This window comes from Microcaecilia unicolor, chromosome 5, assembly GCF_901765095.1.
Source record: "Microcaecilia unicolor chromosome 5, aMicUni1.1, whole genome shotgun sequence".
Classification (NCBI taxonomy): Eukaryota; Metazoa; Chordata; class Amphibia; order Gymnophiona; family Siphonopidae; genus Microcaecilia; species Microcaecilia unicolor.
In genome coordinates, this window is record NC_044035.1 from 165466167 (window position 1) to 165482916 (window position 16750).

Genomic DNA, 16750 nt, shown 5'->3' on the forward strand with positions numbered 1-16750 from the left:
ATTCAAAATGGGAGATATTCTCTAAGCAGTTTTACATTTCTCTAAATCCAAGCAGTACAATAGATATCTCATATAATCCAAAAAACCTGGGTCTCAATATATTCCTAATCCACCTACAAACATACACCAATGCTTAACATATGGTTTTTGTACATTAAAGTGATGTGTGCTCAGATAAATGTGCATTAAAGTGAAAAACACGCTATAGCACCATTCCCTTCATTGCACACAAGTTGAAAGTCACATAACAGTTCATCAGTTGATGAGTATTCTTGAGATAGATTGGCATTTACTGCCTACATTGCAAGCAGATTTCTCTCATGTATATTCATTGTGGATATCCTGAAAACCTGACTTGTTAAAGGTCCTTCAAGGCAAGTTAACATAAGGGTATGACATAAGAATAGCCATACTGGATCAGACTGATGGTCTATCTAGCCCAGTATCCTGCTTCCAGCAGTGGCATGTCAGAAATACCTGGCAGAATCCAAAAGGGTTGCACGATTCTGGAATCCCAAAGAGTAGCAAGATTCTGGAATACCAAAGAGAAGCAAGATTCCATGTTACCGATCCAAGGGACAGCAGTGGCTTCCCCCATTTCTATCTCAATAGCAGACTATGGACTTTTCCGCCAGGTGCTTGCCCAAACCTTTTTTAAACACAGATATACTAACCACTGTTACCACATCCTCTGGTAACGAGTTCCAGAGCTTAACTATTCGTTGAGTGAAAAAGTATTTCCTCCTATTCATTTGAGGTTTGAGGAACCACTGAAATAGCCCTTAATGCTTTTGGCCATGAATGTTATTGAAGCAGCTCCTGTGATTCTAATGTTACATGAGGACTTGTAGTTTTACTTTCTATTAGGTGATCACAACTACAAATCTTGTAATACAGGAGAATAGGGATGTGCATTCGTGGTTTCTTGTTTGGCATCACTAGTGCGCACTGTTTTATTTTTATTTTTTTATAACTTTATTTATAAAAAAATAAAAATAATATAAAATGTCATATAACATAGTGAAACAAGCACATCAGTATACATATAAAGAAAAGAATCCCAGCCGATCCTGCTGAACCCCCCCCCCCCCCCCCCCCCCAGATCCCCAATCTTCCCGAAACCTCCCCCCACTCACACAGCTAAGGCCAGAACTCCTCTGGTAGGAGATTAATATAAAAATAATAGTATAGAAAACCTCCAAGAATACATACTCTTACAAGAGTACACACTGTTTGCGAAGAGTGTGTGTTCTTTATGAAGTAGAGTGTCACGGTTGTGCCCATGATTCGTGCTCTCTTTCCTCTCACCACCTGGTAGCCAGACCTGGTGGCTGCTATGGACTGTCTGGTTACTGTCACCCGTTCCAGATTTCTGCCCAGTCCGGTCCAGATCTTCCAGACTGCCAGCCTTGATCATTTTGTTTGAACCTGCACAGCTCCTGTAGTTGCCTGATGATTGCTGCAGTGATCCTCAGCTGCTGCTGGGCTTATTAGCCATTCTGAAATCTTTCTGCTTTGCCTTTGCATTGCCTAAGGCCCTGAGGTTTGTCGGTGTGCTGTGTGCACGTCTGCCTAGTCTGGTTTTAGTGTTTTGATTCTTGCCTGAGATTCTTGTCTGTTCTAGTTAGTCTGTGTGTAGTTTAGATTAGGTTGTTGCTTGTTCTCTAGTCTTGTCTCTGAGTTGTAGTTTTGTGTCTAGTCCTTGTCTGTTTGTGTCTTTGTGGCAGCTCTGCAGCTTTCAGTTCTGTGTCTTGTTATTCAGTGTTTTGTTCCGTTTTAGTGGCTGCTTGCAGCTTTCAGTCCTGCCCTTTAGCTTTCCCTTCCTTGCCTTGCTGCCCCTGTATGGTCCTTTCCCCTCTGACCCTCAGTCCTGGTTCAGCCTAGTGGGTATCCAGTCCTGCCTTGCCCAGTAAGTCCTGCCGGCCACCTGCAGCCAGGGGCTCAACTCCTGGTGAAAGGCAGCCAAGTGCAGATGAAGTTTAAGTGTGCCTGCTCTGCTTATTCCTGCTTGTTTGCCTCTGCTGCAACTCCAGTCCAGGGTTCCAGTCCTGTTCTGCCTAGTCTCCGGTGTGGGGTGGTTTTGCCTGCCACTGCCGCTCCTCGGCAGTGGCCCAAGGGCTCACAAACCTAGTTCCTATTTTGAAAACGTGACATAGAGCACACTTCTGTAAAAGTGTGCACTTTTGCGAATATTGCACACTCTTTTGAAAGAGTGCACATGAATGATGACATTGGTCCTATGATCCAACTGAATAGCAGAAGTAAATGTGTTGGTCAATGAACCTCAGTAGTAACTTGCTGTGCTTATATCCACTGATGATACACGGTATCTAACATACTGACCACGTTTGGCAAATGTCAGCAGGATGAGTGGTAGCTAATATTATAGTAACGTAGTAAGTGACGGCAATAAAGACCTGAACAGTCCATCCAGTCTGCCCAACAGTCACATTCATTATCAATCTAAGATTAAATCAACAATGAACATGATATTATATACTTAATCATGGTCTTTCTTTGGTGTTTCTGGGATATAGACCATAGAAGTCTGCCCAGCTCTGCCCTTATGTTCCAACTAGTGGAGTTGCTGTCAAATCTCATTCCAGCCTATCCAAAACCATCTTGTCATTTGCGGGGGACTTCCTTGAAAAAGCAATCCAGCGAAACAATCCTACAGTAAACTCGGAGTCCTGGTGAAATCCTACGGGGCCGATACTCAGACTGCGAGACTAGCCGGGCTAACTTCTGTGGTCGGCGCTGAGCTCTGATATTCAAATGCCGGCCCATTTCCAGTGACCGGTATTGAACATCCAGTTTATTTTTGGCTGGTTTCGACTTAACCGGCCAGTCAATATTCAACTGGCTGGTTAAGTTGAAACCGGCCAAAGATAGGCCTGCTATTTCAGCAACCCAGTTTGGCCACCAATCTTAGCCGGTGATGCGCTGAATATTAGAGGATAGATGGTTATATCACGTGATATAGCCGGTTGTCTGCTAAGCGCTGACCACAATTATTCAGTGAGAGATTACTGGCTATCTCTCGCTGAATATTCATGGATAGCTGATTAAGGGGCCCTTTTACTAAACCGTGTAGGCGCCTATGCGTGTCCTACGTGTGCCAATTTTGAGCTACTGCCCGGCTACCGCATGGCCCGGGCAGTAATTGCATTTTTGACGCAAGTCCTCTACATGTGCTGGAAAATATTTTTTATTTTCCGGCATGTGACGCTAACCGGGCGATAATTGGCATTCTATGTGCGCTGACAATTACCGCTTGGATAACGCGTGAGACCTTACTGTTAAGTCAATGGGTGGCAGTAAGGTCTCAGACCCAAAATGGACATACACCAATTTTCATTTGGCTGCATGTCCATTTTCGGCCAAAAAAAAAAGACCTTTTTTTGCAGGTGCACTGAAAAATGGACCTGCAAGCGTCCAATACATGCGTCTTCACCAGCACAGGCTATTCATTGTTTAGGGGTCTTTTTATTAAAGGGTTGCCACGTGGCAACCTGGAACTACTTCCTATCAACTTCCTATCACAATTGTAGTTCTTTTCTTTTTCCTCTTATTTTTTTTTAAATATTGTAAACCACTTTGATTTTATTTTGAAAGGAGGTATATCAAGTTTTTATAAATGTAAACATAAACAAGAGAATAGCAAAGTTCAAAAACCCAGGACTGGATCAGCCTGTCCTCAGTGACTGGGCCTAGATTTGCCACCTGACTCCGTGTCATAAGGAATGGGCTAATCCAATCCTGGCTTTACTGCATGGCATGGGTTTCTACTTCTGATTTTCCCTCTGATCTCCCCAGATAAAATCAGAACTACAAATCCATGTATATTGTAAGGTAAAGCCAGGCCTGGATTAGCATGTTTCTGATGACATGGAGCCAGATGGTGACCCCAGTGGGGTTCGTTCTCCAAAATACTTGCAAAAGGGGGAGGGGGAAGAATGAAATGTCAGAATGGGAAGGCGGCAGAACCTAAAGCAGCGGTGATGTTGTACAGGATGCAGGCTTATTTACCAGAAATAAATAATAACAGGCAGAAAATAGCACACAGCTCAGCACAAGCATCCCTGTGGGGCCTGAAGCTGGCTGTGTTTAGAAGGGACATTAACTACATGGTACCTCTTTATTATGGAACAAAAATTTATTGATGGCAGTGCTTCATCTCTCTCTCTCTCTCTCTCACACACACACACACACACACACACACACTTCTCACCTTCCTTGAAAAGTAAACACTTAATTTTTTTTTGTTAATAGATTTAATGTTCATTTGTCTGTAGCCCAGGGGCAGGAATGCGTGACATTTAAAATAATTGTTGTTTCGGGGGTATCCTCTGGAGGAAAGCGCTGCAAAAGTGTGGAGAAGATTTAAGTAAACTACAGCATCAGCTTCTATTTATTCTCCTGCACAACTGCCAGAGGCAGAGCTGCCAGAGAACTCTTAGAGGCCCGAGTCATAAAACAGGGAAGCAGAATTTTAAAAAGCAAACGCTGAGCTACTATGGCAAGGTTAGTTTTGCAACTGTACACATTAATACTCCCCTCCCCCCCCCCCCCCCCCCCCCCAAAAAAAAAAAGTGGAAAGGAGAAAGGGGAGAGAGAGAGGAAGAGAAAAGGGAATAAAGAGGAGGAAAAGAATAAAACAAAGAAAACTGGTAGGACTTACCAACTGGCATCACTCCTGACTTCATCCAACTGCATCTAGGGACCTGTAGTCCTACTTTCCTTGATTAACTGAAACCAGGAAAAAAAAGTGGCAACAGGGCAAAGTCAGGACTGATACAGCCTGTCCAGATCACATGGAGCCAGTCAGTGTGGAGAGAGGAAAAAAAAATAACTCAATTACAAAGACAAGAGCAAGAAACTCCATTAGTGATGAAGAGATTAAATGGGAGGCATGCTGGAGCAGGTAAGAGAGTAATGAAGAAAGTGTGGACAACCTAGAAGGGCCATCCGATTCTGTGGATTTAACTTTATGAGACAGCTTCATGCACTGAGCTTGATGGGTTAAGTGTCTCCTCTTGAACAAGACATAGGAGCATACCCTTCAAGGCTTAATGCTCATTAAAACTAATCTCAGTGACTAGATCCTTTTACAGGTACCTGCTTCACTATCCCTGTCTTACTGACACCTTCCACTTGTCCCTTACTGCTGACGCCTGTTCCTTTATATACTATACAGGTCTACTCTTACTGGTACCCTTCCCCTGCCCTTTACTGCAGTTATATACTGTCCCACATACCTGACTGACCCCCAGCCTGCCATCCTGCCCTTTACTGCAGATACATGAGTCCATTTATCCCATGCAGTCTTTCTCTTATTGAAATGACTCAGCTGGTCCCTTACCAATTCTGGTTTTGAACTAGCACCCCAAAGCAATGTGAGATTATTAGTTCCTGATTCTACCCATTGAAATCCATGCTGCAGGTCCCATAATGCATCATGATAAGCTTATCAGAAGGCCAGGACTGGTCTAAAAATCTCCCTGTTGGAACTCGGTAACGTAGCAACTCTGTTTATTGTGGGTTCAGGCTAACTTCTGTCTCTGACAGGCATATTCTGCCTGTGCTGTACTGTTGAGTCAGATTCCATTCTGTCCCAAAATAATGCACTCATTTCTCCATTTCCACCACCATGTTAGATCAGAATCTTGCTACAGAAACGACTGTCTGTCACTTGAATCAGTTTATTTGACACTTTCTAGACTTTATATAATAATCTTCGCTACAGACCTGTCATGTTTCCATACTTCCCCCCACCCCCTATTTAGGACTAATATATTCACTTATTTATTTATTTATTTATTTATTTATTCGGATTTATTTACAACCATTTTGAAGGAATTCACTCGGCGGTGTACAGTAAGAATAAATCAAACATGAGCAATAGACAGTTACATCAGTAAAACTATTCAAATAACAATTCAAAATATGGCGTGAGTATACTACTTACAATGTCAACACAATACGTAATAGAACATTTTAATTAACAGTGTAGAGTATAAGCAAAGATGGAACATATAGATAGTTAAGAGAGTACGAGGAGTTAGAAAATAAGGTGACTAATTTAAAGAACACTGCACATAAGGTCAGAGAGATGGTTAAATATTATCCCAACTAGGGTAGGAGTGAATAAACATGTCCTGCTGCAATATGTGCAGCCCGTGTCACTTCTTGTGTGTGTGAGTGAGACTAACAAGTCAGTTACTTCTTCCATTAAAGGCCTGGTTGCAGAGCCAAGCTTTCACCTGCTTCCTGAAGTAGATAGTCTTGTGTTAAGTGGAGCCTTTCAGGCAGTGCATTCCAGAGTGTGGGGGCTACTCTGGAGAAGGCTCGCTTGTGGGTATCACATCATGTAATGTTTTTTGGAGAGGGTGTGGTTAGTGATTATGAAAGTCAATTACAATTCTAAGCAATAGATAAATATCAGTTACTATATATGTTTTTATGTTTTACAGTATAATTTTCAATTTATACTTGTTATCATCTAATTCATCCTGAGGCCACAAACTGGCTGTAGGACACCTGTAGGGGTAGGAGGAAAAGACGAAGGAAGGAGGGATGGGGGTGAATGACAATACTAGGAGCATAGGTATTGAACAGAGAGCCCCCTCCTCTTTGCCTCTTGGGGCCTAGTGGTTTTCTCCCTCCCCTCACAGGACTTGGAAATATTCTGCACCTCGGCACAGCCCAATAAATAACAGGAAGATTTTAATTCTAACAGATCACATGGAAGACTTTATGGTTAAATCATTTCTAACTCTCAACCTACTCAATATTTCTTGGCTAATAGACTTCAGGTTTAATTGAAGGATCTTCTCTGGACTCTGTCTGCAGCTCCATTCTCTCTTTAACCCCACTGCTCGGAGCCTCAGAAAAGCCAATCCATTAAGGGTCTTCATTAGTCTGAGCACCAGCCAGCCAACCAAGCGTCAAAGGTCAAACACAGTCACCTGTCACAACACGGCAGTAAAACTCCTAATTGTATGGGAACAAATGAGATAAAAAGATGGTACTATTATCCTATCTGATTTATTTTATTTCTAAAGAGTCATTTAAGTTCAATTTAACGTGCGGGCCATAAAGAAATTATAGATAGATAGATAGATAGATGTACATTCTGTGTAACATATATTGAGAGTTCTATAATCTTTTTAAAGCTGAGCAACATATACAGGAAAGCAACTTTCCATTGTTGTAATTTATAAAAGTAGGCTTATTTGTGGTCATGGGAGAGTTGCAGTATTTGTAGAGTCTTTGTCACCTGGCAGTGACTCTCATGATCCTTCCTGTCTATCACTATCATTCTACAATTTCTCTCTCCTCTTTTTCTCTTCTCCTCCACTTTTCATTAATCTCCCTCTTTCTTGCTCCTTTTCTTACTTACCTCTAGCCCCCCCCCCCCCCAGATTCGTCTTTACATTTCTCCTCTTTGTGAAACCTTCCTTTCTTCATTCCACAAGTATCTCTCATTCCTCGTTTATTAGCTCAAGCCCCTTTGTGCAGGATTCCTGCAGCCCTGACTTGGGGACTGATATTTTTTTTTGTCTCCTAGGATCTAAGGGTGTGCTAATAAGGAGGGAAAGCACGACACTGGGGTTAGTTATCCCATACTGCTTGAGTCAGACTTACACTAATATATTAACAAGGACCTATCATCAATCCAGCCTCTCCCATTAAGCACTGTCCATGAGTTCAGGAGCACCAAGCCCTTCAATTACCAAGCCCTTTTTTTTCACCTCCTGTAGGGTGAAGGCTTAGAAGGGACAATTCTTAACTAAGCAATATAGCTACTGGATACTCTGTTAATACAGGGTTACAAGGGATACCGATACATCCATTTATCTGATTGGCTAAAGAGTTTATATGCCCACTCTGATCCTCATTGCAAACCTAATGACATCATCAAAGGGAATCAAGGATAAATTAAGGTGAAGGATCAAGCTCAGGGTTATGTGTTCAAACAGATCATATTATACCAGAGGGAAAAACTCTAAGGTTATGTCTTCAGATATAGCAATCATATTATAATAGAGGAATAAACAAGGTTGTGTGTTCATATTCTAATAGAGGAATAAAGTGCTACAGAGCTGTTGAGTACCATGAAATCTATACTGAGTATAAAAGAGATTGGTGCACAAAAGGAATGCCTCAGATATTAACAGCCAAACATGATGCACCAGAAACATTGGTAGGGAAGGAAACGAGACAGAGCAACTGAGAAAGATCACTTTAAGAAAGGATAGGGCTTATGAGTTGGAATCTAAGAATGACAGAATCAGCTGTTGCTGGTGACGGACTGATGCTTTGCTCCCTGAACCACTGACAGATACACTAAGAATGAGCTTCTTCTTACTAAGTATCTTCAATTGAGTGTGCTATGCTTCCTGTTTGTAGAATACAAGCATCTTGTTTTGTCCTGACTGCCCTACCCTTAGAGTGGGGGCACTGTTTCTAGGGCAACCTCACCCCCAAAATATGAGGATTGATTTGAGATCAGGTAAAAGAGATCTATGGGAACACCTCATTTTGGTTGGTAAAATGAGAGTAAGCTGAGTGCAACTTGACCTGATGATAGAACCTGTAGTGATTATGATCTCAACCTAGAATCCCAGACCTCCGTACCCTGTGAACCTCTACCTGGATGTTAAACCTGTTAAACACAACAAAGCAACAAAAATGAAGAAGGAGTTCACAGCACGGAAGAACCAACAAACTAGAAAAAAAAGCATCATGGGTCTCCAAGAACAGACAAGCTCCAAATCTGTATTGAAGGACCTGCCACAGGCTGTGTTTCAGCGTAATCCCTGCATCAGGGGTCAGCCTTACTGATACGCTTTAGGTGAAATCCAGTAAAGTGCCCTAAATAGGGCAAATACAACAGAAGCTTGTACCCATTTTGCTCGTCACCACTTAGAAGGTGCACTAGGCCTCTAGTTCATCTTCTAAGGGCATGCAGGGTAATTCTATAGACCTTCACTTCAGACCTATTGGCATCAGAGACGCCAATAATTTGCACTTACACACATATGAGCACTGAGCACTGTTCTTTAAGGATGAGCCTGAGTGCTATAGCCAATAACTGCAGGGGGGGAAGTATGTGGGTGTGGCATGGGCAAGCCATGGACATGTCACCAAGCAATGCACACAACTTGTAGAATTCTATCAGTTACACATGTTGCATGGAGAATTTAGGTGTGCCAACTTACACCAGCCATTGACCTGGCACATGTGGATGCACCTAAATTTTGGCACACCAAAACAGCTTTATGCTTTATGATATAGAATTGGAGCTAAGCATGCTCTGTTGTGGGCCTATATTGAAGCACCAAATTAGAGAAATATATCATTAATAAAGGCAACTGGAGGTCGTTAGTACTTCCTCTGGTTTTTGCTAAACCTGTTTCTTCTATGACCTTTGAACAAAGTCTGAATGTTCAAATGCTTATATTGAACTGGGTTTGCAATCCAATGGAGAAGACCCAGATTCGCTGATATATAGCCTGGAATCTGTTCTGAGTATGGCAGCCTACTATTATTGTCTTAAAAATTTGGGACATTCCTAATGACTGTGGGGCTAATATTCAACCTGCGGTGATCAGCAGTTTTTAAGCCACTGACCGCCATATTCAATGATGGGCAATGTCCAGGCTCCAGCATTGACTATCCAGGCATGTGTGATCACCTGGAAGTTTCTAATTCTCTTGCTTTCTCCTTCTCCTCCTGGAACTCTATTCTAAACTTGTATATCCCCAGTTCCAAACCTGCCGACTGCAGCTAATTCCAGTTCATTGTTCTGTTTCAACACTGCTTATTACCAATTTTCGCAGTCAACAAGCACAGAAGTGAATGACATCATCCAACAACACAGGACAGCACAGCTCTTCTTCAGCTTAGAATCAATTCTGAGCATGTGTGACCCGTCTCCCACATAGCAATCCCCTCACTCTCTCCAGGTATAGAGCAGTGCTCAGCGTTTTGTTGATCACTGCCAGTGTTATCCTTGGAAATTCAATGCTGGGTCATGTCCAGGCTCCAGTTTTGAATTTCCGAGTATATGCAGGCAGTGAAAACATAGCTGGTTAAATGTGATATTCACAGTGTGTTTTTTCTAGCAAAAAAGGTGCCAGTACTCAAATGCCAGGCCACCCTTCAGGGGTGGGGTGATCACTGAGGGACCCATCGCACAATAGCCAGGCCCCCTGCAACCAGTCACAGAATCTATAACAAGGCAGAATTAGTGTGTAGAGTCTGAGCTCTTTCATTAAAACTTGAGGACCATGGGTAAAAATTACCAGATAATAGAAAAGGTGCTGGTACTCAGTACCCCCAAGTACCCCCTCAAAAAAAAGCCCTGGATATTCAGGACTTCAGCGGCTATGGTGAACCACATAAAAATAAGACTGTTTTTTTAAGTGATCCTATTTAAGAACGCCCATGGAATGTCCATTTTCCCACACATAACCATGCCCCTTTTTGCCTGCGTGCATTAGAAGTTCAGTGCACATCTTTACAGAATTCACTTAGCATGTTGTGTGCCTAAATTCTAATCAGTGCCAATTAGTGATCATTATTGCTTGTCAAGTGCTATCAACACTCATTAGCTTGTTAAATTGAGTGCATTTTTATAGAATCCACACTGATTTCAGTGGGGATCTCTAGGCACACTATATAGAATCCAGGGGTAATTGCCAAACTCGTAGCCGGTGATTCTGTGGACAGTTTGGGAGCAGAGTCGGTCTTTATGTAGTTAAGTGGCAAAACTCAGCACTTATAAGTTAACCAGACAAATAGGGCCACATAAAATAAAGTTCTATCTTTGTGGTTATTCTAGTAACTTAAGAGCTGACTCCAACCAGGGAGCGCACGCAAAATAGCCAGTTTCAGTTTAGGCTCTAACTGAGCATTTTCAGCGGTACTGTCCAGTTAAATGCCACTTAATATGCCTGCTTAACCCCTATGAAGCTATTTAAACAGCCAGAAGCCATTTCTGCTCATTTAAATCGCTTTGAATATCTACCCCTCACTTCTGGTCTTCCAAAAAGATGCGAAAACAAAGCTCTCCCTGAAAACTGTTTGAAGATTCACTTTTCTTGTTCTACTGGCATGGTTTTCATAATTTTTTCATCTTTTATTTTTCCATTTTTTGTTAGTTCTTACAAAGAACAAGTTAAAATGATTTACTCCATTTGGAGGGCAATTTTAAAACAGGATACCTCAAAATCTAATGGCTTTATTCTTAGCTTTGAATGGCATTAACAGTCTTTACTGTGATAAGAATATAGATTACAGCACTGTTTCAATTCTCTAATTCACCAAGACATAGGAGGAAAAGACTTCAGAAGTTTTAATTGCTTATCGGCTTTATATGCACATAAAACTTCAGTCAAAGTCTAAGCCGCCTTGTCATTAGTCAGAAAAACCTCCTTGTTTGTGAAAGTACTTTTTAAAAATATTTTATATTTTCCAAATTTTATCAATTGTTATTTTTGGATACTATCTTTAAATGAGAATACCAAACTCAGATACTGGAAAAATGGCAACTTAACTTTCATTTGCTGTCATCTCAAAAGAGTGATTCTGTTTCACAACCTGCTCCCTCGGGAACTTTGCAGCTTGTTGTCAGTTGCCGAACCTTTTTACTTTATGGCTTCAGAGTGTTCAGATGGGAACACTCTGAAGCCGAAAAAAAAGTTGTACCCTTCATTCTTCCCCCATAGCTAATGGAGAATGACTGCACTTGTTGCAAAGATGCTTACATACATATTCCTATCCATTCCAGTCACAGATAATATCTTTGCTTCACCTTCCAGGTTATCCATTGCTAGCACAAACCTCTTTCTTTTAGTCCCCCCCCCCCCCCCCCCCCCCCCCCAGTGATCGTCAAGCATCTTGTGGTGGTAGCAGTTCACTCACACAAATAAGATGTACTAATTTTCCATACCTTGAAAATCTGCTTCCAGCAGCTCCATCCCCAGATATTTTAATCTTGTTGTGAAAGAAGGCCTTGACCCTACTTCAGTCCTTAAAAATCCTCATAAATTTTGACAAGTCCACCATGCTTCCAATACAGAAACTTCCCTTCATTGGAACACTTCTGGAAACAGTTAATTGCTTTTCTCCATATTTAATTTAACATCTTGCCTAGACTGTTCAGATGTTCAAAGCTCCACTTCAGTCACAGTCAGAATCTACTTGGAAATGCTGGGCCATATGGTATCTACAGTGCCTTTCATTTATCCCTTGTCTTAAGATGGGGAAACTACAATGAGTCTTAAAATACTTATTCAAAATTGACTACTCCCCAGAAAAAGTCATTTTTTTGGACACCACAGTCTCAATCAGCGATGGCTATATACAAACATCTATATACAAGAAACCCACAGACAGATGCAGCTACCTCCACAACTCCAGCTTCCACCCTTCACATACAAAAAGATCCATTATTTACAGCCAAGCCACAAGATACCACCGTATCTGCTCTGGCCCAGGGGACAGAGACAGACACCTTGAAATCCTGACTGCATCCTTCGAACAGAAAGGCTACAACCCCAAAATAATCTCCAAGAATTTTGCCTCCTCCCTCAAAACACTCAGGGAAAATCAACTTATTAACCTCTCCCAGACTAAAATAAAATGCAATTACATCCCTTACAAATAAAACATAGCAAAAATAAAACCATATGTAATCCACCCTCCTCTAGTCAGAAAACATCCTCCAACTAGAAAGGAAACAATAAACATTCTACTAAAAAAAATCAAGCCTTAACTATTTTTTTAAATGAGATCATCAGACTCTTAGCGAATACCTAGTGGCAAAGAATTCTGGGGCTAGAAGGGAGGATGCAAATGCCCCTACCATAGCAAGAGGTGTTTGAGCAGTGGCAGGGATGAGGGGGTGGGGGGATAAGTGGAGCATTAAACGCCTCTACCCAAGCAGCTGGTGTGAAGAGAACTTCTGCAGAAGCTGTTTGAAAAGGTGGTGTGTTGGACCTGTGAAGCCTGTGATACATTTGGGAAGGATAGTGATAGGAGTGTAGTACTGCCCACCTGGCCAAGATGAACAGGCTGATTAGGGAGGCTAACAAACTGGGGAACCCAATAATAATGGATGATTTCAATTACACTGATATTGACTGAGTAAATGTAACATCAGGGCATGCTAGGGAGGTAAAATTCCTTGATGAAATCAAGGACTGCTTTATAGAGCAGCTGGTACAGGAACCAACAAGAGGAGAAAAAATTCTAGACCTAGTCCTTAGTGAAGCACATGATGTGGTGCAGGAGGTAATGGTGTTGGGGCTGCTTGGTAACAGTGATCATAATATGGTCAGATTTGATATCAGCTCTGGAGTAAGTACACACAGGAAATCCAATATGTTAGCATTTAACTTTCAAAAACGTGACTATGATGAAATGAGAAGAATGGTGAAAAAAATACTTAGAGGAGCAACTGTGAAGGTCAAAAATTTACATCAGGTGTGGATACTGTTCAAAAATACCTTCCTGGAAGCCCAAGCCAGTTATATTCCATGTATTTAAAAAGGAAGAAGGAAGGTCAAATGACAGCCGGAATGGTTAAAAAGTGAGATGAAGGAAGCTATTAGAGCTAAGAAAAAATCCTTCAGAAAATGGAAGAAGGATCCGACTGAAAATAATAAGAAACAGCATAAGGAATGTCAAGTCAAATCCAAAGCGCTGATAAGGAAGGCAAAGAGAGACTTAAAAAAAAAAGATTGCATTGTAGGCAAAAACATATGAAGGGGCATTCTTGATATGAGTCTAAGTCTGAATTTTGGATGTTTCACAAAAAACTTCCAATTTCACAAAGGAAAGCAGGTCATTTTCATCAAACAAAAACGTCTATCTTTCCCTTTTGAAAATACTGTTTGGAAAAACGTTTTGTGATTTGGACGTTTTATTTTTTGGTCCATTGTCAAACAAAAAACGTCCAAATGCAAAATGTACAAACTACACAAGAAAATCCACAACAGAGTGAAACCATTCACATGTTCTAAGTGTGGTAAAAGCTTTGGTTGTAATGTAAATCTCAAAGTGCATCAAAGAGTCCACACAGAAGAGAAACCATTTGCATGTATACAGTGTGGTAAAAGCTTTGGTCAGAAGGTAAACCTCACAATGCACCAGAGAATACACTCTGGAGTGAAACCATCTACATGTTCTGAGTGTGATAAAGGTTGGAAAGAAAGCCTCAGACGGCATCAAAGAATCCACACAGGGATTAAAACATTTACATGCACTGAGGAGGTAAAAGTTTCAGTTGTATTGGGACAGATTACTAGGGAATGAACACACTTGCTATGCAGTATGGAAAAATAGCACTCTGGTATTTAGATATATGTAATGAGACCTCCTTTTTATCCATAGATCTGAATTCAAAGCCCAATAAACACAAGGCTCAGATGTTAAAAAAAAATAGAAAGCTTGGCATCAGGTAGAATAGTGGAAAAGTGACATCCCAGGAAAGCAATAGGGCATCCTTGGGGGGCACTGCAGTGGATTTTATAAAATGCTCCCAGGTACACATATCACCATTGCTCCATTACCTTGTCTGCTGAGCCTCCCAAAACCCACTACCCCCAACTACACCACTACCATAGCCCTTACAGGGAGAACCAATATGTGGGTACAATGGGTTTCTGGTGGGTTTTGGAGAGCTCACAGTTTCCTCCACAAGTATAACAAGTAGGGGGAGGTAGAAGGCTGGGTCCACCTATCTGCAGTGTACTGCACCAAACACTATACTACTCCAGGGACCTGCATGCTATTCTAACGGACCTGAGTATAATATCTGAGGCTGGTATAAAGGCTGGCAAGTAATATTTTTAATCACATTTTTTTGGGGTGGGAGGGAGATAGTGACCACAGGTGATCCCTGATTCCCTCCAGTGGTCATCTGGTCATTTGGGGCACCCTTTTTTTGTGTGGAGGAGTAGGCTAGTAATTAGTGCAGTGGACCTTGATCCTGGGGCAATGGGTTCAATTCCCACTGCAGCTGTTTGTTATAAAAACAGGTCTAGCTCAAAATGTCTAACTTTTAGTCCTGGACATTTTTGTTTTGTTCCATTATGGCTGAAAAGCGTCTAAGTCTTAGGAACACCTAAGTCCCACCTTGAGAAAACCCATGGCACACCCCCTTGAGATTTAGACACACTTCTGATAAACTTCAGAGAGAAAGTCTAAAAAGAGGTTTTGAAAATACTGATTTGGACGTTTTTGTGAGAAAAATGTCCAATGCAGACTTATGTCACTTTTTGGACGTTTTTCTCTTTTGAAAATGAGCCTGATAGTATATTAGAAACAAGAAGCCAGCAAAAGAATCAGTTGGGCCACTAGATGACCGAGGGGTAAAAAGGGTACTCAGGGAAGACAAAGCCATAGTGGAGAGATTCATGGACAGACAATCAAAAGCCCTGCGCTGTTCCAAACAGCGCTCTAAAAATAGCACTGGAACAGCGCGGGGCTTTACTACACCGATGATCAGAGATAATGCATGCAAATTTAAGCAGCGCAATTATCTCTGATCATGGGGTAGAAGTGCGGGCGAATTGTGCCGAGCATGCGCTCAGCACAATCCTCCCGCACTTGTTTGACAGGTTTGGGCTGTCAAAATCCCAAACCTGTCAAACACAGGGGCTGGAGGTCCATGGGACCACCAGGCCCTGACTACCCCTGCCCCGAGCAAGGCAAAACGGGGGCTGGAGGTCCGGCGGACCTCGGGTCCCCCCGATGATCCCACCCCCCCCAGGTTCAGGGAGGGCTGGAGATCCAGTGGGTCTCCACCCCCCCAAACCCCCTGAAATGGTCCCTGCCTGGTGGTCCAGTGGTCCAGTGGCCGCCGCCGCCCCCCCAATGACAGGGGTCTAGCGGTCCGCTGGACTGCCACCCCCCAACCCAACCCCCAGCATTGGCAAGGGTCTGCTCCGCCATCCAATCCGACGCCCACCCTCCCTCTCTGCCCACCCCCCTACCTTGGTTAGAGGAGGGACGCAGCCTGCCTCCCTCCTCTTCCTTCGACGCCGCAAAATGGCGACGCCTAGCCCTGCCCAGTGCATCCTGGGATGCGCCGTGTGTGGCTACACACCATATAAGGGAGTTTCTTAGAGCTGGCGTAGGGTTTGCTGTGGCCAGCGACCCAATATTTGGCGCGCTGGTCGCTGATCATTGGGGATGAATGCATTAAGCGCTGATTAGCGTGCATTCGGGGAGGTGGGGATAGTGCTGAGCAGACTTATACGGTCTGTGCCAGAGCCGGTGGTGGGAGGCGGGACTGGTGATTGGGAGGCGGGGACAGTGCTGGGCAGACATACGGTCTGTGCCAGAGCCGGTGGTGGGAGGCGGAGCTGGTGGTTGGGAGGCGGGGATAGTGCTGGGCAGATTTATACGGTCTGTGCCCTGAAGAGGACAGGTACAAATCAAAGTAGGGTATACACAAAAAGCAGCACATATGAGTTTATCTTGTTGGGCAGACTGGATGGACCATGCAGGTCTTTTTCTGCCGTCATCTACTATGTTACTATGTTACTATGTATTAGCATGCAACTTGCGCTAAGAGCCCTTGAGTGCATTGTTTCACGCGCTCAAGGGCTCTGTTCATGGGGCAGCAGCAAACGCCGGCGCTAGTATGGCATTAACAGCCTCTAGCGCCGGCGTTTGCTTTTGATCATGAGGGTTTGCTCATGAATTCTTTGCTTCGGTCTTCACTGAGAAAGAT